General features: G+C 42.0%; 1 long non-coding RNA gene across 2 annotated transcripts in view; it reads right to left on the bottom strand.

Moving 5' to 3' along the window:
* LOC141581661 (uncharacterized) overlaps window positions 1-21,046 on the bottom strand; it is a 57,829-nt gene extending 36,783 nt beyond the window's left edge. The window contains exons 1-4 of one of the 2 annotated variants that reach the window (XR_012514427.1): window positions 20,639-21,046; window positions 14,458-14,602; window positions 12,446-12,828; window positions 11,997-12,114 (exon numbers count right to left, since the gene is read on the bottom strand). This is a non-coding gene — a long non-coding RNA (uncharacterized LOC141581661). The remainder of the gene's footprint in view (window positions 1-11,996; window positions 12,115-12,445; window positions 12,829-14,457; window positions 14,603-20,638) is intronic. The other variant, XR_012514426.1, reaches the window with a different exon arrangement.
* Between the last annotated feature and the right edge of the window lie 6,061 nt (window positions 21,047-27,107).

Genomic DNA, 27,107 nt, shown 5'->3' with positions numbered 1-27,107 from the left:
TTACAGTGTAGACTTCATTAAAATTAAGAACTTTGCTTCATCAAGAGAATACATTAAAATAGTAGAAAGGCAAGTCACAGACTGTGATAAATTATTTACATTACATATACCTAAAAAATGACTCACATCCAGAATATATAAAGATTGCTAAAAAAAGAATAAAGCAAACTTTTGAAACAGGCAAGAGAATTGATCAGTACATGAAAAAATCAGATGTCCAAATTATATATACATGTGTATATGTGTGTGTGTTTATGTTACATATGTGTATGTCTACATGTATATATAATTTGGACATCTGATTTTTCTCATATATATATATATATATATATATATATATATATATATATATAAAACCAGAAAAATCAGATGTCCAAATTTTATTTATCTATATCTATATAGATAGATAGATAGATAGATATGATATGGTATCATTCAACCTCAGTAGCCATCAGGGAAATCCAATTAAAATCACAATGAAATACCAATGTACATCACTACAGTGGCTAACATTTAAAAGATTTGTAATGCTATATTTTGAGAAGAGTGTAGAGCAAGAGACACTTTCATACAATGCTTTGGGAGTGTGTATACATAGGTACTTTGGAAAATACTTTGGCAATATCTATTGACACAACACATTAATATTCCCTATGTTCTAGCAATTCCACTTCTCAATATTTGCTCAAAGAATGAGATCTTATGGCCACAGAAGACATGACAGATACAATAATGTTTATAACTTCAGGCCACTTCCTTCATAAAGTTTATGACCAGATGCACTACTCACTGTTCTTCCCATTTGCAAGAGAAGACTCCCCTTTCTCTATCTTTAAGAACCATTACAGAGAGTAGCTGTAATGCAATCACCATCTATTTTTGGCTTGCATCCATCCATAAGCCAAACTTTGTTGATTTTCTCCTCTACTGTTAATTGTAAAGGATGCCTTATTCTGCCATTGGAACAAGCTGAAGAAGATACATTTACTGCAACCATAATTTGAGACATGGGAATGTTTGGGTTACCAGTCCATGAAGCTTACTCAGACTTCCTGGTCCTTCTCAGGCTCACCCGTAAGTACCTTTTCCATCTTATAATGAAATGCTGCTCAGCACATCCAACTTTATAACTTCATAGATCTTTATGGTTTGGTAAATCATAACCCAGCTCAAAAATGGGTATTTCTAGGTCCATTGTGACTCAGTGTGCTATGTTAAAGCAGAACATCATCACCACAGCCCAGTAACACACCAGGAGCTATTTCTAGAAAAGCATATGATGCCTGCAGTGGACTTCAGATGGCATAGCATTGCTTCAGAACCCCAGTGGCCTACACAGTGATGTTCCTATGGAAATTTTCTGTAAACTCCACAATTTATCTTCTTCTACCACTGACACCTCCAATACTATAGTGTCTGTTGGATCACCAGGCACAATTGGCAGCACAGTCTGCAAAGTCTGGATCTGCTGTATAGTCTTTTCCTGCTCTGAGTCCCAGTCAAAGCTGCTCTGAGTCCCAAAGTCAAAGTCCCTTAGGTGACAGCCTAAGGTGTTACCTGGTATCTGGGCCTGACCAATATTTCTTGGAATGAAATGTGTTGTCTCAAAAACCTGAGCAGTTCTTTCAGATGTCCTTTTTTTTTTATAGTAGGGGAAACAAGATGTAGCAATTTGACTTTGACTTTGGACCCGTGCCAGCTTTGCTAAAATAATACGTTCATGAATCTCCTTAGAATTTATTTTCCACCATCTTGAGTTTCATATGACCTTCCATGGTCTCAAGTCTTCTCTTGCTTTTTCTGCCTAATCAGCATGATGTCATAAGTCTAATGGATCAATGTGAGTAAGCACTTGTTTCTGAAGGAGAAGGCATTTTAGCCTACGTACATTCACTAATGAACACATTAGCTGAAGAACATATTCACTAAATCAATGGCACCTTATCACATTCCATTATTATTATTCTGCTCTAGCAATGATATCATCTAGCATGGCAGCTGCAATCAGGACTGCTAGCTGGCTGAGCTTGCAATTCTCTGAGATCCACCCTTCTGTAGAAGGGTGGACTAGGTGAATTAAATGGAGATATGATAGAGAACACCACCCTTGCCTCTCTTAGATTTTAATGGGAATATTGATCTCTACCAGTCACCATGGAATGCAATAGTGATTTTTATTTGCTATTTTGACCAGAGCAAGGATCAGTTTCAGAGCCTTCCATTTTACTTTCACCAATATGATAGATCGTACCCTGCAGGACCAAATCACCCAATATCAGCATCTTTCCCTGCCAAGCATATCATGCCAATTGTATATTTGGGGAGTAGGAAAATCACTGTCAGTGGTTTTATGGACCTCATAGTCCCATTGCAAGTGAGACTTTAGCCAGAGTTTCTCTTTTTACCCTGCCAGCATATGCATTCTTTCTAACAAGGAGACATAATAACACTTTGCATCTCTGGGTTAACAATGTCCATTTTTACCCTTTGTTCAGTAATCCTTAAAATATCTGGATAATTCCTACATATAAAATTTCCACATATACAATCCTCAAAAAACATGTTCATATGTGTCTGTGATGGTTAATATTGACTGCCAACCTTGATCGGATCATAGGTTGTGAAGTATTGTTCCTGGGTGTGTCTTTGAGGGTGTTGCCAAAGGAGATTCATATTTGGGTCAGTGGACAGGAAAAGGCAGACCCACCCTCAATTCGGGTGGGCACAACCTAATCAGCTGCCAGCATGGCCAGAATAGAAACAGCCAGAAGAATGTGGAAGGACTAGACTGGCTTAGTCTCCAGCCTACATCTTTCTCTCATGCTGGATGCTTCCTGCCCTCGAACATCGAACTCCACGTTCTATTCTTGGGCCTTCCACTGCAGACTGGAGGCTGCACTGCTGGCTTTCCTACCTTTGAGTTTTGAGGACTCAGGCTGACTTCCTTGCTCCTCGGGTTGCAGACGGCCTATTGTGGGACCTCACCTTGTGGTCGTGTGACTCAATACTCCTTAAAAAACTCTCCTTTATATATACATCTATCCTATTAGCTTTGTCCCTCTAGAGAGCCCTGACTAATAGATTGCCTTTGGGAAAGAACTGCAGGAAGTATTGAAGTACATCCTCACTGCAGTACTGCCGTGTCCTCCGCAGGGACCTGGCCTCCTCCTAAATCAGTGGGTTCCAGAATTAGAAATTAGTCTGGCTTCAAAAACCTATGGAAATGACCTTGATTTTCTGTTAGGATGACAATCCTCAGCCTTCCACCTCTTCATTACTTCCTCTTCTGATTGCAGATGTAAAGCAAATTTCATAATGGCTGCCTATCTTCTTTGCCTCTAGGGATACCGTGTTCCTTTAAGCATCTTCACAACTTCCTGCAATTAGTGTTCCCTAGGCAGACCCTCTGATCTTCTAGGCATTATGGTCATTGTGGCTCTCTGGCCTATGGTGGTCTCTATTGCTTCAGGGTCTGATCATCCCATCAATGGTAACAAATCTGATTCTGCGACCTCCCTCTCCTACCTGCCTGCAGAGGAGAGGCTCCCCTGAGCTTTAATGACGCTGGTGTTCCTCTCATTCATGCATTGCTAATGGCCCCTGGTTCTTTACATGCAAATAATCCTGGGGTGAGTCTTTCTGCCTCACACATACCTTCAATGTATATTCAAGCACTCTGGGCTTTTTTTTTTTTTTATCCCTTTCTCTGTCATCTGCCAATGGCACTCAGGTATTTCATCTTCATTAGCAAAAGGCACCACTCACTTTAACCTTTTGGACTCACCTTAGCATTGAGGCTGTCCCATGTCTGGGGACCTTGCCAGATATTAAATTCTCTGTTTCGAAACAATGCCCCCAAGTCTCTAAATTCTTGCTTATGGAAATTTTTCTAGCTCCCTTGATCCAGTACACTCAAAATCCAGTCCCAAAGGTACTTTCTTAGCTGCTAATAGTATATGCTAGCTAATTCTTACAGCTTCTTTGCAATGTAGTATCTTCTTTCTTTATCATGTCCAACACATCCCAGCAGATTATACTGGGATTTAACTCTACTGAATGGTTTGGCATCCAGGAGAAGTGAGGGGACAATTCCTGAAAAGGGCATCTGCTGCCTTGCAAGGGAGAAGCCTCTGCAGTCTTTCCATAGTGGGAATGGGGGTCATCTCTGCAATCACGTTGGCTGCAGGAAAGTCTGCAGATACACAGTCTTCAGGGATGTAACCCACATTTCAGGGTCTTGAGTTATTTGTTTGTTTGTTTGTTTAAATTCAGGGCCCTGACCTTTGTGTAACAGACTTTCCCGGGCTCAGCATTTGAATGTCTGGAGCTCTACAACTGTCACTTAGCCTTATGCTTGCTGTTCAGCTGTGTCTGCTTTTCTACTGCAAGACAAGCTTTGGTAGCTTATAAAAAGGCCCTCAGGTCCTCACACATCCTTTAACTCTTCATAAACCACCTTTGATTCCTCATTATCCCTCTGCAGGTGATCAATACAATTTCCGGATAAGTAGCAGATTCCACTCTCCGTTAGCACTGTTCACTCAATGCCTTTTAAATGCTAGAGTCATTGCAGCAGTAAGAGAGTTCCCTCCCACCAGGATGTTTTCCCAGGTTACTAACAGTGAAAGTTTTAGCAGTTGGGCCACTGCTCTGTGCCAGGAACCATCTGTGCCCCACATACCACTCAGGGCCTTTCGTGCCAGCCAGTTGGCAAGCAACCTGGTCCCCTAACTCCATCTTACCAACTGCTTTTCTGGCACCAACTGTTTTACTTAGGTCCTCCGAGAAGCAGACACCACAGCTGAATTATAAATGCATGAGATTTATTAGAGAAAATGCCCATGAAGGCTAAAGGAGAGCGAGAACAGGTAGGTGAGCCTCAAACCACAATGCGGATTTGACGCCATGAGGAAAAAGAGGCACCGAATAAGAATTTGATCAGAAGCCCCCCACTCTATGGTGCATCTCTGAAAAGATCTTGGCCAGACCCATAGGGAGCCCAGAGCACAGACTGTTCATTACAGGACTCTGTGGTGAGCAGAAATGGGATGCTTTAGAGTCCAGGCCATGTGTGGTCATTGGCTGGGAGCAGCTCAGGGAGAGAGTTGCACTGGCATGTATACTCTGGAGGATCCTGAAAGGTGTCTCATAACTAACAGGTGTCCTTAAAGGGATATGAATAAATAGGGCATTCAAGTACTTGAGATACTCTGTGTACTGGCCTAGAAAATGGTCACATAGGTATATGCACTTTGTAATAATTAACTTAGTCATAAATACAAGACAAGTATTTTTGTAATATAAGACAAATATAAGACAAATATAAATATAGGACAAGTATATATGTATTTTATATACAAATACATGTGTTATGTAAATGCACTCCAAAGATGTCATGTAAAGAATGGAAGCCACTATTCTGAATAATTCTACCTAAATGTCCTAGGAGCAACCCACCCTTAGAAAAAAATCACATAGTAAATTATAAGTAGTTTGGCTTTTATTTGTGTCATTCAGAAAATTGACTCATTTCTCCCACCACACTCTGTATAATCTCAAAATAATGAGTTATTTCTGCATGCTATATAGTAACCAAAGACAAGGACTCCTTTTTTGAATCACAACATTCTTAGAATCGCTAAGCCTCTTAAATGTCTATTTTTTTCATGCATGATTTTAGGCTGTACAGAAACCCCATGTTTAATGCATTCTTTTGGGGCTTCTGCCCAGGCCAGAGTCTGATTGCCTCTGGGACGGAAAGAGAATAGCTGATATTTCAAGTCGTGTTGTGCAAAATCTGTAGCTGTTCAAGCTCCTTAGATAGAATTTGGATGAGTAGCCTGGAGTATTGGCCAAGATATGTTCCCAGTACTGTTGATATAGTCCCATTATCTGTCTGCTTTGACAGCCACAACTCAGAGCCTTTATCTCAAAAAGAAAAATCATAATAATAAATGGAAACATAAGTAGCATAGTGTGAAATTCAGTACCAGTTAGAAAGCAATTCCCATATTTAGGTACAGGCTCCTTTAGTTTTGCAAATTTTAGCTTAGAATCTCTGCTTTAGGTCTCAAAACAGCTCTCTTGTTCTGGTCATGGCCTTTCTCTCCAGAAGCAGGATAAAGTCACATTTACAAATGTGAGAAAATCTTCCCCCTTCAAAAAAAAGAGGAAATATCAAGTACATTCGGAATTTCCAACTGTGAGCTCTCTATGAATGGAAGATTTCAAAAAGTAAAGTGTAGAAAACTTCCTGAAACTATAAGGACAACTGTCTTTTTTATTACTATTGGACATTGTATCGTTTTCTTTCTCAAATTTCACAAATGCCTCTTAATTAATAAGTATTTCATCAATAAAACGTCAGAAGTAAAAAAGAATTGACTTTGTTCTGTCTGTCTCGTAAAATGACTTCCAGGTTCCACAAAATGAAATTATAAATAAAACATAATCATTTTCAAGTGTGTTTTGATGGGACTATTTTTCAAAATGTGATTAGAAAGTCACAGCTATGTTAAAACGTATGACATAAATTCAACATAGGGTTTTTAGAAGGATTTTTTTCTTAATAACAAAGTTATGTTACTCAAGATTAATGCGACAACAACAAAAAATGCTCTATTTCTGTCCTGCCTTCTTCAGAGGGCAGCTTTAAACCTGGCTGCTGCAGGTTTCAAAGACAGATGTCAGACACATGTTTTTAGGCATTTGTTCAACAAAGCTACATGTCATGATCTGGCCCCAGCAGAAAGAGTGATGTAAAGAAGTGTCCTTCGGTTGACAAGGGAAGAAAGAATTGGAAAAAAAAAATTGTAACATCCTGAAATAAATTTCATACATCCATGAAAATAAAGGAATGTAAAACTGAATAGATTTTTTGGAGCTCTTTTTTAATTCATGTCAGCCAAAAGCGTTCCAGTCAGTAGTCTGAACATACCACAGATGAGGACAGATTTACCACTTGACTTCACTGAATAACAATCTCAAAGCTTACAGGAATCTTTGTAAAAGAGACATAGTGAAGCTTAATGCATTCCGATTTTTTTCTAAAGGCAGAATGTTGCTTACACATGAAGTCTCAGAATACAAAATGTAAAGATAAGGAAGCCTCTCTCGAATACACAATGACTTTGGAAACAGGGGGGAAAACCCTGAAACAGTGCCTGGAAAAACCAAGGAGTCTTTCTAGAACAAGAATGTAGAATGAAGGAAACGCCTAAGGTTTTGGCCTGGAGCTATGTGTATACAGCAAGACTGATTCAGTTATTCTGTAGCTGTTTCCTTTTTTTTGTTTAAAATAATCCAGTAGCTGCAAAATCAACCTGACACCTTCATGGCTTATGTGATTCAATTTTCAAGACAGAAGCAAAAATGACCAAACTGCACTTACCGATCAGCCATTTCTATAAGCAAAACTTCTATGATGAAGATAAGTGGGAAATGTTTGTTGTTGCTCCTGTTTAGTGTAACCCTTTTCCTATCAAGTTTATCTAGAATGCGTACAAATCACATTAATAAAGCAATAATGCCAACTTCTGTTTTAAAGTGCTATTGTGGAGAAACTGTTACCTCAGATGACAGTTGTAAAGCTGACTACTACCTGGAATTGGTACTTTATTATCCATGAACATTTGTAGTATAATCCATATAAAAGCGTGATGAAATAATCAAGTCGTACCACCTCAATATAACCCGGGAGTGTGGAAGAGGAGAGAGTGTTTATGAGATGTGGAATCAACCACAAATGAACGGGCTCCGGAAAAAGAGTAGATGTTTACAGCGAATTCATAACCTGGCTGTTCATCTTTCCCCCGTAAAAAGCAGAGACGTCTAGGAAAATCTTTCCCAGCATCCATGAAACATATTCACAGATACAGTCATTCATCACTTAACAGCAGAGACATATTCTGAGAAATGCATTGCTAGGTGATTCTGTCATTGTGCAAACATCATAGATGGTACTCACACAAATCTAGATTGGATAGCCTGCAACATACCTAGGCTATATGGTACAGCCTATTGCTCCAAAGCTAACCTGTATAGCATGTTACTATATGGAATATCGTAGGCAATTGTAACACAGTGGTAAGCATGTGTGCATCTAAACCTATCTGAACGTAGAAAAGGTATAGTAAAAATATGGTATTATAATCTTATGAGACCCCATTGGATATGCAATGCATGACCATGTTTTAGCTGAAAGCATCAGTCTGCTTATTTTAGAGAGAAGCAGAGCCACGCCCCCCAGTCTTCCTACCATGTATTTAAATCTTAGAGATTAGGAATTAAAAACATGAGCAACGCAAGCAAAAATGCAGATGATAAGATTTGTGTGAGGCAATACAAGATGGAAGGTTTCTATATGGAGGAATTCAGTTTAAGCAATCAAAGCAAGAGATGGGCAGAGACCTCTAGTGTATGAGCTCCAAGTCTTTTGGTCAACACAGTGTGTGGATTAGCAGAAAAAGTTGAAACAGGACCTGGAGCTACCAAGGAACAGAGGGATCTGGAGAGAGATGCTAATCAAGCCATTAGGAATGCAGGATTTAGCAATACCCAACTGAGAAAAGGCTGTTAACATTGCAGTTTTATCTGCATGATATTTATAATTGCTGTAAATATGTGTAATCTTGAATGTCCACATGCCACTCCAGTTTGCCGGCAAAATTAGTCTCAGCAAAAAATTGTACTGAACTTTAGCCCCTGAAAGTCCTCACCAGCATAATTACTATGTCAGCCCCTGTCCCTCATCATGTCTTCAATTGGTTTTAGGAATTCTCAAGCACACTAATGGTCTTACTTTTGGACTCATCATTTAAGTTGCCACCCACTTAAATGATGAGTTTAAGTTGCTACCCCACTTAGGTTTTGTGAGGTAGTCACCTCGCCTCTGCCACTGCCGCCATTCTATAAAATGAACTCTCTGTTTCCCTATCACTCTAGCAGGCACAGCCAGTACCTCCACCACTGAAAATTTCCAGGGCCCTCTGGTTGCAACCACTGCATGCTGCACAGAAAGAGAAAGAATGCCCTTCTCCCAAACTCTGTGCGATGCTGTCTTCTGGGTCTTAATGCAGTACTGTGGGTGCCATGAGTCACCAAGATCTCTTGTTAAACAGTCCCTGTTTCTCAGGAGTCAAACAGAAATGGCCCTGCCCTCGTATCCACAGTCATCATCTCTTTCTGCTCAACACTCAGATCTCCATCAGCCCTCACCCTTATCCCCAAAATACCCCCTTTTAGCTGAAGTAAGTCAAGCCAGAAAAAGTTATCAAGCACAGCAATGAAAATCCATGACAAGGAATGATGGGCACTGGCCTGGCATATCCGGTGGCTTACTCTATTGTTGTTATATCATAGTGCTATAAAGAAATTGCCCTCAAAAAGATGACTCCCATTGGGTATCAGTCCTAGGAAGTCAAAGTCCTCATCTGTAAGAAAGCATAAGGCAATTATTTGCTTCTAGAAGTTTCTCTGGGCTCTTGCCACAGGACAAAAGCTTTCAGAGGGGAACAGGAGGTATTGCCTTTTACTCACTGCCAAGGTGGAGGGAAAGATAGATGCTGCAGGCATGGCAGCACATTGCTGGGGGTTTTGACAGAAAAAAAAGCCTTTAGGAGCTTGACTTGAACTACAGCTGGAGCAACTGATAGGAAAGATATTAAAGAGGGACACAGAAATGCACTGTGGCTGTCTTCTGAATGGTGTTTCGGAAAATTTGACATCACATGAAATCAAGAGGAAAAAAATCTGGTTCTATTTGGAAGGCATAGGCAGGTCTGACTTTAAGTTAAGAAATGTAATAGAATGCGTTATTGCGGGGGAAACTGCTGAGCATGGCGCTCACCATGGAGCATGCAGTGGCAGGTGGCTCTGTGGGAGTGTGCCTGGAGGGAAAAACCAATCCACTGACACTACAGGAACTCTCTGAGATACAACTTACGGGCCTGATGGGGCCCACTTCATCCCCTGAAGATAATTGCGGAGACATGAGCAGGGACGCAGAACGCACACAGACACAGACTCTACAGTCTCATTGAGTGTCCCGAAGGAGCAGCCCTATGAAATACATCTTGTACTCCTAAAGGCACTGCATGCATTATGCAGGTGCTCCCAGCTGCCCAGGAACACCAAAGTCTGCTTGGTTACTCATCAGCTCAACTGAACTTTATGCACTGACACACTAGCACCTGCAGAAACTGGATTCCTTGTGTGGGTGAAAAGTGGGTCACAGAGAGAAGCTGCACAAAGTCTTTTCTGAGAGTTACAAGGCAAACTGAATAGAGCTGAATTAAAATCATGTGTGACTGTCTCCATTTCACAGATTATCATCTACATCTATAACCAGAAATCCAATGATGAAAAATAATATAGACAGATAAAATTATGGGGAATATTTTGAAAACCATGAATGTGAATTTTTAATTTGACTTTCTACATTCATGATCTCTACCCCACTTAGCCCAAGGCAACCATCTGCGTGGAAAATTGGGATTTGTTCCAGAAAGAATGAGCAGGCAAAGACTGAGATTATGCTTAGCTTCTGACACTGAAAACAGGGACTTTTAGCAACATGGCTTCTTACTAATACTGTAAGTTTCTTTATTGTCTCTGCTGAAGGATTCTACTCATTTTCTTATTCTGCTCTGTGTGTGTGTGTGTGTGTGTGTGTGTGTGTGTGTCTTTCTAGATAAGTTCTGGCTAGAGGAGCAAGTCAACATGACATGCAGTGTTGGGATCAACTAAAAGCATTATATACTAGAAGGATATGGGAATACAGGGGATAAAAACCAGAGAGAAGAAAGGGAGGAGAGAAGGCCATGACATGTGTGACCTGACTTGTTCCTCTCTAAGCTTTGTCTAAAAGGGGTGTGCATATTAAATAATTGACATTAGGGGATTGAAGTCAGTTGGAGGCTTCTGGAATTACAGAAGAGTACTGAATTGCAGTTGTTCCATATCCACCCTATTCATGTCCTTATTCTAATCAACCTAGTTGATTGGCAAAGTCAGGCCTGTGTTTTAGCTTTACTGGGTCATCTATGCTCTCAAGTAACATGGACGGGACCCAAGGACGCCTGAGAATCTGGCTGGGGCCATGTTTGAGAGCCGTGTCATCACTGCAGTGAGGCAGCACGGCATCCAGGACACGATCCAGACGAGCAGCAACTGGGGGTTGCCCTCAGGGCTAGGAGGGCTTCATCCCAACCATAGGAGAGGAGTTGCAGACAAAGTAACCTGCGATGCATCACAGGCACTGACCAAAGCAAGGGAGAAGACATGGCAGCTGGAATGTAGCTATGGAACCACAAGGGACAAGGGACGTCACTCCAGAAGCCAAGGAACCCCAGGAGAGCACATGTGAGGACCCTGGTTTTGCTTTTGTCATGAGATCTTGTAAGTCTCACCATTTCTGACACATACCAACATGACTTCTTGAAATGCGTCCAGGTGCTAAGCAGAAGACGGACAAATAAGCAATCAGATAAACAATGTCTGTTTTTTTTCCTAAAAGACTGAGGTGAACATCTTTTTCAAATTGCAAATCAAATTACATTTTAACCGGAGTATGAATGTCAGTTGTGTATTGTTTCATCTTTTTTGTTTGCTCCCAGGTAAACAGTAGCAGGAAACCAGATTCATTATGGCAAACATAACAGGGCTACATACACTCTGTTCATTTCAGCTAAAGTGAAAGTGGAATTTGCCATCCTCCTTTGTAATTACATCATACGAGAGCTAGGAAAGGATAGATGGTCAAATAAAAGTACTGGGTATTTGCGCCTTGCCAAAATGAACTCCCTGAATGAAGGGATTTATTACACTAATAAGAATTGACGGCCAGGAACAGTGGCTCATGCCTGTAATCCCAGCACTTTGGGAGACCGAGGTGGGTGGATCAATTGAGCTCAGGAGTTTGAGACCAGCCCAGGCAAAATGGTGAAATCCAGTCTCTACTAAAAAGACAAAAGTTAGCTGGGCATAGTGGCATGTACCTGTAATCCCGGCTACTCAGGAGGCTGAGGCAGGAGAATCACTTGAACCCGGGAGATAAAGGCTGCAGTGAGCTGAGATCATGCGACTGCACTGCAGCCTGGGAGACAGAGTGAGATTCTGTCAAAAGAAAAGTAAAATAGAAAGAAAGAAAGAAAGAAAGAGGGAGGGAGGGAGGGAAAGAAAGAAAGAAGAAAGAAAGAAAAAGAAAGAAAGAAAAGAAAGAAAGAAAGAAAGAAAAGAAAGAAATGGCAAGATTAGATGTTGAATCTGCTCCTGTATATTTATATATAGATATGTATATTTTAAACAATACATCAAACTGGAGTGAATGTCACTAATTAACTGATGCTAAGAAGCAAGACCAATAAATAGCTTTTTTTTTTTTTACAGCATACATTCAAATCCACATCCATGACTAAGTAATGAATACGTCTAGTACTTGACTCACTGGTTCCATTCCGGAAGTGACGTTTGACAGCGTTTCTCAGTCACTGGTTATGCATAGGCTCCCCTGTGAGATAACCTGTTGCTACACAACTCCTCCAAAACAGGATGCTTAAAAAAGCAGACTTTTATCTCACAGTCTCTGAGGGTCAGGAAACCAGGAGTGGCTTAGCTGGGAGATTCTGGCTCAGAGCATCTCCTGACATTGCAGGGAAGCTGTAGCCAGCGGGCTGCAGTCATCAGAAGGCTGGGGCTGGCAGGTCCACTTCCAAGATGGCCCACTTGCATGGCTGTGACAGGAGCCCTCAGCTCCTCATCACATGAGCTTCTTCACAGAACACCAAAGGGTTTTCATGACATGGCATCTGGCTTTTCCAGATTGAGTGACTGGAGAGAGGGAGAGAGAGAGAGAGTCACACTGTCTTTTATGACTTCATTTCAAATGACCACTTCTTTAATGTTCCATTGGCCACACAGACCAACATTTATACCTCGTGGGAACAAGGCACTCAGGACATGAATACCAGAAGGTGGAAATTATTGGGAAGCATCTTAACAGCTATCTTCCACAATTTCTTTTGAAGTAAAAATAAAGTCAACAGACCTTTAGTGTGGGTGTACATTATTTGTACTAGGTGTACATTATTTGTACTATTTTATTTTGCAAAAAAAAAAAAGACAAAACTAAATACAAACCTTTTTGATATAAATAGGTTGCACAAAAAACACACTATGGCTTTTTCTTTGTTGGCTAGTTCAAAAGCATCAGGCCTCGTAAAATCCAAAACTTTGTCAATTCTTGGATGCAAATTTTAATATGATTTCCCTTGATAACTCTGCAACTGTCTTGTTTGTTCACATGAAGATAAGTTTCACGTTGCAGGGTTATTGAAATCTGAATTAAATAGATATCTAATCCACTTACTGCTAGAATCAACAGAAAATTCTGCACTGCTTTTTTACTGCTGCACTTTTTGCTGATGAATGGTTGCAAGTTTTTCTGTGCAAAAAATGGAATCTGCATAATACATCTGTTCCCAGCAAAAATATGGTACTGACTGCCACAGCACAAATTCTTTGGATTTCAGCATGCCTAAATTCTGTAGGCCCCAAAATGATTCATTTGTCCTACCCCCTTTCCAATTTGAACCTCTGTGGCATTTTCCTTTTCAAATGCTATGATATCATTTGCCTTTACTTGGTACAAGAGATCATAAAAGAAAATTCAAAGCAGTGACTTAAATCATGCAACAACGCTCAATGATAAGGCCAATCTCTAAGTGACATAAAACATGCTTATATTAATTATTGTCACAAAAATTGAAAAGTGATCACAACTTCTGATGTACTGAGATAAATGTTATTCCAGCATGTAACTCTGTCCTGAGGCCACAGTTTAAGCTGACACCCTCAATCAGATGAAAAAGGATCCATATTCATCTATAGGCACATCAGCATGTTACCCAAAGAGAGAAGGGGGTAAGGATATCACTGGAGGGCACAGCTTTTGCCTACACTGCTAACACCTGTCTCCCTGTGTGCTGCAAGAGTAGGTGTCATGCCTAGATCTGAGCCTTCCTCTCGTGATTTTCTATCATATTTTTCCTGTCTTCTAGATTGTGAGACTCCCATTTCTAGCCAGATATCACCACTTCGAAGGCATAATAAAAAGGCCAGAACTGCAGTGGGCATTAGGAAGCAGTTGCTGCCGTGGAGTTGGCATGGTATTAGAATACAGCATCCACGTGTTGGAGGGGATTTCTGAACCCCTTTGCACCTCTACCTTCCAGAAGATACTCTCTGGGCCTGAGTGCTTCTTAACAAAAAATTCTCTGGCTTTGACACTGAGCATGGCTTTCAAAGATGATGGGGAGCCTCTGACCCTAGAAATCTAGACTGTCAGCCAGCAGCTGTTATGTTTCTAAGGGTGTATCAAAAGTTTTTGCCCATGTTAACAGATAAAAGAATCCTCACGAAGTAGCTTCTTCCCCCACAGTGCAGAAGGCCCCTTGGTACCAGCTCACAGAAATCCTGCAGGAGGAGGTTGTAGTTTCGGCTTCTCTAGCTCTGTCTGTTGGGCTTACTGCAGCTGGCTCCAATGCCCGTACTGGAGAGTCACCATGTGTGGGGTCTTCCTGATTATCCTCCCTCTTGCCTGCTGCTGGGAGATGAAGAGTTCACATCCTCATTGAAAGAGACAGGCAAGTGAAATCTCTCACACACAGTTGAGCATGCACCCACTTTAGGCCTTTGTCAAAGAGTAACTGCAGCTGCGTTTTCTCCATGGAGAAAGCTGCCTGCCTGCTCTGCTCTCTTACTTATCAGGACATTGCCTGGGAGTGCTTTTCAGCAGGACTGGAGAGAAAGCACTGGGAAGCTGGGAAGCGAGGTATTCATGTGTGCCTGTGCTGATGCCGACTTCACTCCAGAGCCTTTGCTTTTTAAAAACATACTTTCGAAACCCTAAAGATAAAAATCTTAAAAGGGTGTGGTGGTGAGAATGATTGAAGACAGGGAAAATGCTTTGTTAAGAAACTGGTTGGGATAAGATACTCTGATAATCAGGGTCCAGTTCAGGGAGGGGAAGTTTTCAGGAATCCATTTGACTGAGGGTCACGTTCATTCTTTGTTGCTGAACTGCGGCAGGGAATCCTAAAAACAGCATAAGGAGGATGAGAAAAGCCTCCCAGCAGCTGAGCCAGATCTGCCAGCAGTAGGCTTGGGTCCCCTGGGCAAAAATTTCATGCAGCTTAGCAGCAGTCAGACTCACCTTCCATTGCTAATGCAAATATCCCCTAAAGATGCCACGAAGGGGATCATTAAAAGTGAGCTGTAAGCTCTCACTTTAGCTGCTGTCATCCAGGCTGGGAGGAGCCGACAGTATCGAGAATTGCATTAGCTCTGCAGCCAGGAAGCATTTTACAGCATGACATCATGAGGTTGTCAAGGTAACTGGCCAGGCTACCTCTCTGGACTCCTGTGGTCCATCATGACAGGATCTTTAAATGAAAACTGAGCCACAGGAAGGGACATGCAGAGAAGTGGCCTGCAGCCTGAGGTACGACTGCTGGCAGCCTCTACACTCAGGCAAGTTGTGCCCACGCTGGGATTGTGTTGCTGGACTGGATCACACAGTGATCAACAGCAGTGCAACGACCCTCACTGACCACTATGAGATGGGAACGACTCTCTCTGGTATTATCAACTGCCAAGAGTTCCAGGAGAATGCTCCCTTCCCTGCCCTCACCCTGACTCTGAAAGAGGCTGCGAAACTCAGAATGCCTTTTACTCTCTGAGAGCACCAGGCAGCAGCATGCTTGTCCATCCTACAACGGAACCCTATTAATTTCCTAGGGCTATGTCACAAAGCACCACAAACTGGGCCGGCCATGGTGGCTCATGCCTGTAATCCCAGCACTTTGGGACATGACACAAGTCATCACTTGAGGTCAGGAGTTTGAGACCTGCCTTGCCAACATGACAAAACCCATCTCTACTAAAAAATACAAAAAAATTAGCCGGGCATGGCAGCATGTGTCTGTAGTCCCAGCTACTCGAGAGATTGAGGCAGGAGAATCACTCGAACTCTGGAGTCAGAGGTTGTAAGACTCCAGCTCAAAATGAACAAACAAGCAAACCAACCCCAAAGCACCACAAACTGAGTGGCTTTAAATGACAGAAATTTAGTCTTTCACTGTTTTGGAGGCTAGAAGTCCAAGATTAAGGTATTGGCTAGCCCATGCTCCCTCCAAAGCCTCTAGGGGAGGATTCTCCTAGCACCAACTATTTCTTGGTTTGCAGCAGCCTTCACCTTCATGTATCTGTGGCTCCACATGACATTCTTCTCTGTGTGTGTCCCTGTGCAAATTTCCTTCTTCGATCAAAACACTTCTCATATTAGATCTGGGCCCACCCAATGACTTCATCTTTCCAAAGATTTGATTTCATCTGCAGAGACCCTCTTTCCAAAACAGGCCCCATTTACAGGTTCTGGGGGTTAGGACTTCAGGGCATTTCTTTGGGAGGACAAAATTCAACCGGCAACAGGCCCAGTCTTCATTCTGCACAAAGAAAAGTGCACATACGACTTGTCCCAGCAAGACAGGCCCTGAGTGAGCTGAAGACAAGAAGAAAAATCAGCTGTAGCCATGCTGTGGGAGTAGAAAGGTTGGTGAAATGCAGAGCCACCCATGGCCTTGGAAATCAAGTCCACTTGTTGACTCCGAGCCTGCCAACAGCTACCATCACTGCTCCTGTCTCCTTTTCTGTGACTAAAAGAAAGTCTTTGGAACAAGGAGCTCATCAGTAAAGCCAACTGGGCGGGGCTGCACTTTCTGTCAAAGGGAGTAGACTGTACCACCCCAACCGGTGCCATAAGAATTATTTTGAGCTAAAGCCAATTGAAAAGAAACAGACACTAGAAAAATTCTCAGCCCTCCCTTTTTCTACCAGAAAGGGCAGGATGATTCTTAATCACCAAAGACAATGCTGGATCCTTATCTAGACTGTACAGAGGAATCTGCATAACAAACCTTACATAATCAACCCTTGTCTACCAATAGTTTCTCCTCTATATTTACATTCCCATAATTTGCATCCCCTGGAAGCTCAAAGTCCTTTTCCTTAGTGTCACTGCTTCTCTTAAAAAAAAAAAAAAAAATTTGTCCTTTTGCAAAGGTGCTATATTAGCTTAAATTCAAACCACCCTTAGAGTTGTTCGTCTCTGTGTGCTAATGTGAATGCACGATGCACATGCCCATAAACTTATGTTTGCTTTTCTCTTGTTAAGCTGTCTTTCACCGGTCTTATTTACAGGGTCCTCACTGAAGAACCCAAGATGGGTAGAAGAAGATTTTTTTTTTCTCCTCTACACCATGTTCATCAGGAAAATATACAGAATAATATCCTGGTTTTCTGTTCAGTATTCCTCCCCAAGACCTCTAGGCTTGGCAAAGATTTCTGAGTTCTGTGAATCCTTCAGCCGGAGCAGCTCCGGAGGAAATGCTCCTGTGAGATGTGCCTACTTTGCTCTCTCTGAATCGATGCTGTCCCTGTGAGGTTAGCACAGAACTTTCGCATCATCTTAATATCAGGAGCCTGCCAGAATTCTTTGGAAAAATATTCTTCTTGTGAATCAAAGGAACAGGGTGGAGAATTCCACTCCCAGAACCCTAAAAGACCTAAAGGCTGTGTCTCTCCTCTCGTGCCCTTTTTCTCAGGAGTGCAGACAGAAGGCTCTGAGGATTTCTGCCAGAAGCTACTACTGTGCTCTTTGAAACATCACCCTTAGCAATGGGATGAAGACCACAGACTCTGAAATAGCAGTTTTCTTTCTGGAAATAAGAATATGCTTAATTTCAGGTGCTAAGGTATTAATGAACAATGAAATAGGAGAACGTGATTCCCAGAGCCAAAGGAAGTAAGTAGATAAAAGGAGAGATTTGATGTCCATTCCAGAGGTTTTTTTTCCATGTTTCGGGATTATTTTTTCCACATCTTGAAGCCAACTTGGTCTTAGGAAAACTGTGACTTTCATGTAGTCACTTGCTGGGTGCTTTACATAAATATCTCACTTAGTCTTCACAGACCCCTAAGGAGGTAATGCAGCATAGCACTAGATAGCCAAGGCTCTAGAGTCTGATGGTTCCACTTAAGTCCATTCTCCCACATTATACCTCAGTATGTGACTCCAGGCAAGTTCTTGGTGCTGTAAAATGGGAGACCCAAATTCCAATTTCATAGCATGGCTGTGAAGATTAAAAAAGAGAACCCGTTGAAATGCCCGATGAACAATGGCTCCTATTATTGCGTGCTGTGAGTATGGTATTCTTACTCTCTACAAAGGTTTCTGAGATTCAGAAAGGCTGACTAACATGCTCTGCTCATAAATGTAATGTGCCGGACAGAATTCAACCTGAGATTGTCCGACTGCAAGCTCTGTCTCCCTCAGTGTTGACTATTATGCATGACTGCCTCCTTGATGATCTGGGCCAACGTTGCCTTTGGGGCTTCCTGACCTCCATTTCAGTTCAGGCTCCTGCCTTTCAGTTTCCTCCTGGCAGTCCAGTACTCTCACGGGCTCTCCTCAGCCCAAAGCCGAGGGCTTCCTTTTGGAACCATCCTCCCCAGAGGCCACCTCTGACCAAACCTCTTCTCTCATCAAGATGCTTTCCTCAAGATCCCTTCTGTCAGCGCTGCCCTTGGCTTTCTGATGTGAGAGTGGCCACGCAGGTTTGCAAAAATATCAATAGCTGATGGTGGTTTAATTCCTTCCCCTTCAGTAATTCAACAACAGCACGAAGGACAGCATTGCAAGCCACGTGGCCAGGCAGTGAGAGCCACTGCTGATGCAACCCAAGCTTATAAAACATGATCCTGCTTCTCAGAGAATTCACAGTCTAGAAAGGAAGGAAGACATGAAAATAACGAACTCTCACGCTCTAAGGAAAGTGGTTTTGAACTGGGCTGATGTCTATAAATGATGTGTGGTGGGAGCACCAAGGTGGAGACATATTGGCTGGGTCTGGATGACTAGATCAGGTTGCGCCAAGAGACACATGGCAAAGCATTACAGATAAGAGCAAAAGATGATAGAATAAACATGAACCTGAGTGACCTGAAGGCATAGGCTGCCAGAAGGAGAATGATAGGACATGGCTTTAGACCACAAAGAGGCCTAATGAGCAGGTCTTTGAATGCCTGCTGAGAAAGCCCTTTGCATTTTCTCCTGTAGGCCAATGTTCCTGAAACTTCAGCCTACTTGAATCAACTGCCAGCTTGATAAAGCACAGTTTTCTGGGCCTCATCCCCAGAGTTTTTGATTCAGTTATCTAGGGTGGGACCTGAGAATTTACATTTCTAACATTCCCAGGTGACTCTGAGGCCACTCCTCCTAGGACCACTGTATGAATCTGTTCTCACACTGCCGTGAAGGAATACCCAAGACTGGGTAATTTATAAAGAATGTAGGTTTAACTGACTCTCAGTTTCTCGTGGTTGGGGAGGCCTCAGGAAACTTGCAATCGTGGCGGAAGGCACCTCTTCACAGAACCGCAGGAGAGAGAATGAGTGTCATGCAAAGGGAGAAACCCCTTATGAAACCATCAGATCTTGTAATCACTCACTCACTATCACAAGAACAGCATGGGGGAAACCCTCCCCAGGATTCAGTGATCTCCACCTGGCCCCACCCTTAGCACACGGGGATTATTAGAATTGAAGAGTAAGATCTGCCTCAACCAGATGCTAAAGTTTGCAGGAGGAGGATAAACTGAGATTGACATTATAGAAGGGCTGTAAAACAAGAACTGTAATACAAATGTAAGTTATTATTTATAAAGATCTTCCAATTCCCCCAAAAGAATATAACATATATATTCAAAGAAATTGTTACTAGGGCCAGTAATTTTTTTTCAAGAATACTCTAATAGGCAGTTTTCTTTGTTTCACTGTGTGTTCATAAATAACTCTTCTTATGTGTTATAGGAATAGAAAGCAATGTGAAAGCTGTTAACAGTGAGGAAAATAAATAGAAATAAGTCAAGTGTAAGATTATTCAGTCGAGTGTGTTTAGTTAATGTATAAACAATGATGAGTGACATTAAGTTTCATGGCTATTGCGGGAATTCCACTTAATATCATCTGAGTAAAGTAATTGGAAAAAGCAAATATTCATCTGTTTTATTAATATACGTAATTTAAATGTCTCCAGGCCTCCTCAAACTATGGGTTGCACTGAGATCACACTGACATGCATTCATAGATTTGGCTGGCAGACATGATAACAGGCCCTCTGTAAAACTACAGGCAATCTGCAAAGACTTTGCCAGTTAGTCTAAGAATCCCTGGGGTATTTTACATCTGTTCATGATTATTTCCAGTTTTTGTTGATGTCCACCACCCACAAGCCTCACAAAAATGTACCTTCTTAGAGAATATGTCTTTAGCATCTCGAAAACCATTTTTTGCAGGGTTGCAAAATTACATAACCTCTGAAAAGCCTGTAGATACTACCTAAATGGAAATCCTACAGTGTCAGATTCCGGAATGGGGGGCTGGCCCCCTTCCTTGGTTCTTGCAGCTGGATCCTGGGGACGGGCTGGGGAATGACCAACAAAAAGCCAACAGCCTTTTCTCTTGCTTCATGTCATTTAGATTAAGGCAACTCTCATAAAATGGCCATTACCAGAAAACATACCTTCATGCCACCATAGAACAATCCTTACTGTTTTACAGACATTATCTCTTCATCTCAGATATCTTGAAAGCTTTATTGGTCTTCTAGTGGTGACTCTGATAAAGGGATTTTAAAGAAAACAAGTAAAGTATCAAAAAACAGAAAAGAGATAAGATATAGTCTCCAGCTCCAATGAGACTAACCACAACTACACTTGGCTAGTCTAGTGATCCGCACACCCAGCCATTTCCAGAGCATTCCTGGCCTCCCCGGTAGCCCGCTCTGTGTTCATAGAAAGTTCATCCCTGCTGTGCTAATTTCCTGGTTGCTTTTCTCTGGCAAGGGGACATTTGTGCGATTCTCCATTCAAGCTGTAAAGAATGACTCTCAATCTTTTTGCTTTTGTTGGGAAATAACAGATCAGGTCGCCCTGCCTTCCAGAGCAACACAATGGAGGAACATCACAGGTAATAGCCTTTGTGGCTGTGCTCCCAAGAGGAGGTGCTGCCACCGCCCCGCTGCTCTGCTGCACACGTTGTGAGGCCCTCACCGCATGCTCAAGCACAGGGAGTCTTGGGGGGTTGTGTATACACGGCTGTGGGGTGGTCCACATTCTAATAAATGGGTAGTCTCCTCTCAATTAACTCATTGCAGGTAGCCTCACATTCAAATGCTGTGTAGAACCTCTCCCCTAAACAGTGACGAGCCTTTCCTCTTTTTGTTGGTTTTCATACACCCACAAATGATAAATTTACCTGTAAGTTACGATCTGTGCAATGCTCAAACACTGACCGTGTGTTATCCACCCTGCCTGGAAGAGGGTATGAAATACAGCCACACACTGCAGAGCCATATGAGTTGATAGAGTTGGAACAGTTGTTTTGAGCTAATGGGAGGTTTATACTCCTAAGGAGACACAATGCCACTGGTGTTACTTAATTCCAGATCTAAATTTGAAATCTTGATGTTGTTGCTCGTAAACAATTTTACAGTCTTGCATCTTGTAACTTGTTTTTTAAAAGATAAAACATGCAAAGGAAATGGCAGAACATTAAATCAATGTCATTATCTTTGGTTTCTGTTTCATTTGGTATTTAGAAGCAAACTGACTGGGATTATGGGAGACAGTAGATTTGGGATTAAAATTAACTGAAAACAAAACAAAAATTGTGGATAATTTGGAAAGTTTTGTTAAACTGTGAGGTTGACATGTTTCCTTCTAATTCTTTAAATTCCATGAAAAGAAAGGTTTAATCCATTAATTTCTTTTATTTCTTGAACATTTCATTTTAATATAAATTAAATACAAAGTAATGAATAATTACTGTGTTCTCTAAATCCTTCCATTTGTCTAAAAAAAATTGTGCCAATAAAAGTTAATTTTTTAATGTAATTTCTTTGCTTATAGTTATACAAATGTTCACTAAGAGTAATCACTAAGTCTATGAAAAACTTGGGAGGACATTGATGGAATAATGGTGAAACAGTTTAAAAACTGTCAAAAATAAACATCAGCCTCTCAATTTCTGAAAAATGTGAGTTGCTAAGGATTATCCTTATATTAGTCAAAGTTGTCCAGAGAAAAAGAACTGATATGACATACATAGAGGTAGAGAGAGATGTCAATTGTAGGAACTCTAAAGGCAAGTCTAAAGTCTGGCTGGCAGGCCCTTAGGCTGGAACTTAAGCAGAGGCAGGCTAGAGACAAAATTCCTTCTTCTTCCCAAAACCTCAGTATTTGCTCTTAAGGCCTCCAGTTGACTGGATGAAGTCTGCTCATATTGTGAAGGGCAATCTATTTAAAGACTGTAAATACTGATCACATCTGAAAAATGTCTTCACAGCAATATCTAGAGTGGCATTTCACCAAACAACCAGACACCATAGCATAGTCAAATTGGCATGTAGAATTAACCGTCACACTCCTTAAAGTAGAAAGTGTGCTGGCTGTGTGCAGTGGCTCACACCTGTAATCCCAGTACTTTGGGAGGCAGAGGCAGGTGGATCACCTGAGGTCAGAAGTTCGAGACCAGCCTGGCCAACATGGTAAAACCCTGTCTCTACTAAAAATACAAAAATTAGCCAGGCGTGGTGCTGGGCATCTGTAATTCCAGCTACTCGGGAGGATTCAGGAGAATCAGGAGATTCAGGAGAATCACTTGAACCTGGGAGACAGAGACTGCAGTGAGCTGAGATCGTGCCATTGCACCCCATCCTGGGTGACAAGAGCGAAACTCTGTCTCAAAAATAAAAAAGAATGCTAAGAGTAAAGTTGAGAGTCAGAATTCCCTCAACTATTAATTTCCCACAAGAAACACTACTTATTATTTGGTCCTCATAGAAACAGTTTTCTGTCTTTAAGAATGTATGTGTGTTTTCGTAAGAGTTAACACAATTAAGCTATAATTAATAATGACTTTAACTCATAACTTTGATTTAATTATAAAATTTGGTTATAAATTTTAAAGGAAATATCTTATTCACAGGCACTTATTAGCCCAGGGACTTGACATATAAATAAAATGAATTATTTTTACAAATCAAATGGTGATCTGATAATGGTGGATTATCTCATACTGAATCAACCCCTGCACAGGTAATTAATATAAATTCAGTTCAAAATGTAAATCTATTTCAAGGCATCAAGAACACCTAAAAACAGACAGGCACTGGGGCTTGGGAGGAGGTGGCATATGAAGGAGGGAACTGTAGTGGCTGAGATCTACATTTATAGAAATTTTCTCTTAGGACCTTTCTTTGTCTGTAGCCCAGAATGCTTAGAACTCACAGAAAGCAACATTCTTATGGCTTAACAGTGTTAGAGAAGGCTGTTTGAGGCTTTCAGAGAACCTGGAAATTAAGGGAGAAAAATCCTGTGAAGGATGTCACTGTAGGCATATGGGTGGGGAGCCTCCAAATTACAAATAATGATCTTTAAATCCTGTCTGAACCCTGAATTGTGTATACCCAAAGAAAACAACACAATCCAGCAGAAGGCAACAGCTGGAAGGCTAAGAAAAAATCTGAGCACAGGTTCCCATTGCTGCCTGGCACAAAAGAAAGAATTTGGAGTTTGAGTCCTGCCAATGACCTAGTTTAATAGAGAAACCTGAGATATTTAAAGTTTACAGTCTGGTATAGCCAGTATGACTTTGTTGTAGCTTTTGTTCTTGTCCCAAGAAAACTGATGAGTAATAATGTTGGCAAATGTGGCCTGCATAAGTGTAGGATTGATGCATCACAATTTGGTGAATGATGATGAAAAATAATGATCTCAGCCATGATTCCTCTGTGTCAGGTGATTTTCATCAAAATGCTATCTGGTGAATAGGGAGCAGCTCTTTTAACTTACAGAATCATCAAAATGGGGGAAAAGAGAATGGGTGGAACTCTAATCATCAAGATCTAGATTCAAATGGCCTTGATAAGTTGAAGAAGTGGTTAAAATTTAATTGAGTGGAGGAATGCTGGGAAGATGGCCGCCTAAGAACAGCGCAGGACTTCAGCTCCCAGTGAAAGTGCAGAGGGTGAGTGGACGCCGCATTTCCAGACGAACTCTTATTGCCCACAGACCAGGAGATACCCAGGCAGAGGGGTCGCCAGCGTCGCAGTCCCAGCCGGTGCGGCTGTTTTGGCCCCCGCGGGGCTAATTCCGCCTGCGCGGCTGCTGTGACCACTCCCTGTTGCTGCGGTTCTCCGTACAAAAGCCACTGGTCTGGGAGCCCTCTTAGCTGGCCAGCAGAGCCCTGAGACGGCAGAGTTGCCCATTCATCTGAAATAGCGAGTCAGGCCAGGAGATTCCTAGGCAAAAAGTCCGCCACGAGCCGGCGCCGCAGTTTGCGAGCCGACTCCGTGAGTCGCAGCACGGGAGATCCCGGCGCCTTTTCAACAAGCGAGCGGAACGCGGGGTCGTTCAACTTAAAAGACTCTGAGTTAGGGAGCCAGGTGATCAGGCTCGGTTGGTCCCACCCCTCCACCCCCAACAACAACGAAAACAAAAACAGTAATTGGAAACCCTCTGGGTTGAGCCCTTCAAACCAAGCACAGCTGAACCGGGGCGGTCCGGCTCCGTGGGGGAGGGGCTTCCGCCATTACTGAGACTCTCCACCGCTACGGAGGCAGGCTGCCGTTGCCGAGGCAACCCGCCGTTGCCGAGGCAACCTGCCACAACAGAGAGAGTCCACCATAACAGAGGCGGGGCCACCATTGCCGAGACAGTTCTAACTATGCCCATATAAAAAGGACTACAGGGAAGAGCTCAGGGCAGCTGCGCGGAGCCCACAGCAGCTCAGCAAAGCCGCTGTGGGCAGGCAGTGGCTAGGCGTGCTGCTAGCTGGGCGGGTCCGACCTGAAAGAAAAATCAAAAAAGGCAGTAGTGCAACGGAAACTCATAAAGCTCCAACTCCCTGGGACAGAGACAGACAACAGGTGGATAAACCCACAAAAATGGGAAGAAACCAGCGAAAAAAGGATGAAAACTCCCGAAACCAGAACACCTCTCCTCCTAAAAGGGATCACAACTCCTCACCAGCAAGGGAACCAGACCGGATGGAGAAGGAGGGTGATGAAATGACAGAATCAGACTTCAGAAGGTGGGTAGTAAGAAACTACAATGAGCTAAAAGAACATGTTCTAACCCAACGCAAAGAAAATAGGAACCTTGAAAAAAGATTGGACGAACTGCTGACGAGAATGGACAGCATAGAGAGGAGTATAAGTGAATTGATGGAGCTGAAAAACGCAACACGAGAACTTCGTGAAGCATGCACAAGCTTCAACAGCCGAATTGACCAAGCAGAAGAAAGGATATCAGAGGTCGAAGATCAACTCAATGAAATAAAAAGAGAAGGCAAGAACAGAGAAAAAAGTGCAAAAAGGAATGAACAAAATCTTCAAGAAATGTGTGACTATGTGAAAAGACCTAATCTACGTCTGATAGGTGTACCTGAATGTGATGAAGAGAATGAATCCAAGCTGGAAAATACTCTTCAGGATATTATCCAGGAAAACTTCCCCAACCTAGCAAGGCAGACCAATATTCAAATCCAGGAAATACAGAGAACACCACAAAGATATTCCTCAAGAAGAGCAACCCCAAGGCACATAATCATCAGATTCACCAGGGTTGAAATGAAAGAGAAAATGCTAAGGGCAGCCAGAGAGAAAGGTCGGGTTACCCACAAAGGGAAGCCCATTAGACTCACAGCAGATCTCTCAGCAGAAACCCTACAAGCCAGAAGAGATTGGGGGCCAATATTCAACATCCTTAAAGAAAAGAACTTTCAACCCAGAATCTCCTATCCAGCCAAACTCAGCTTCATAAGTGAAGGAAAAATAAAATCCTTTGTGAACAAGCAAGCACTCAGAGATTTCATCACCACCAAACCTGCTCTACAAGAACTCCTGAAAGAGGCTCTACACATATAAAGGAACAACCAGTACCAGCCACTCCAAAAACACACCAAATGGTAAAAGAGCATCAACACAATCAAGAATCTGCATCAACTAACCAACAAAACAGCCAGGTAGCATCAAAATGACAGCATCAAATTCACACATAACAATACTATCCCTAAATGTCAATGGACTAAATACCCCAATCTAAAGACACAGACTGGCAAATTGGATAAAAAGCCAAAACCCATCAGTGTGCTGTATCCAGGAAACCCATCTTACATGCAAGGATACACAAAGGCTCAAAATAAAGGGATGGAGGAAGATCTACCAAGCAAATGGAGAGCAAAAAAAGGCAGGAGTAGCAATTCTCATCTCTGATAAAATAGACTTTAAAGCAACAAAGATCAAAAGAGACAAAGGATCACTGCAACAAGAAGAGCTAACGATCCTAAATATATACGCACCCAATACAGGAGCACCCAGATACATAAGGCAAGTTCTTAATGACTTACAAAGAGACTTAGACTCCCACACAATAATAGTGGGAGACTTTAACACCCCATTGTCAATATTAGACAGATCAACTAGACAGAAAATCAACAAGGATATCCAGGACCTGAATACAGACCTGAAACAAGCAAACCTAATAGACATTTACAGAACTCTCCACCCCAAATCCACAGAATATACATTCTTCTCAGCACCACATCACACCTACTCTAAAATTGACCACATAATTAGCAATAAATCACTCCTCAGCAAATGCAAAAGAACAGAAATCATAACAAACAGTCTCTCAGACCACAGTGCAATCGAGTTAGAACTCAGAATGCAGAAACTAACGCATGGGGGAGGGGCGGCGGGTGGGGAGGTGGGAAGAGATAGCATGGGGAGAAATGACAGATACAGGTGAGGGGGGAAGGCAGCAAAGCACACTGCCATGTGTGTACCTATGCAACAATCTTGCATGTTCATCACATGTACCCCAAAACCTAAAATGCAATAAAAAAAAATGAAAAAAAAAATTTAATAGAGTGCAATTTAATGGACAAACCCTTAGGAAAAAGGACCAGAAAGCATAAAGAAATACAAC

This window comes from Saimiri boliviensis, chromosome 16 (genome assembly GCF_048565385.1).
Source record: "Saimiri boliviensis isolate mSaiBol1 chromosome 16, mSaiBol1.pri, whole genome shotgun sequence".
Taxonomy (NCBI): domain Eukaryota; kingdom Metazoa; phylum Chordata; class Mammalia; order Primates; family Cebidae; genus Saimiri; species Saimiri boliviensis.
The sequence above is the reverse complement of the archived record's forward strand: the minus strand, read 5'-3'. Positions and strand labels throughout refer to the sequence as shown.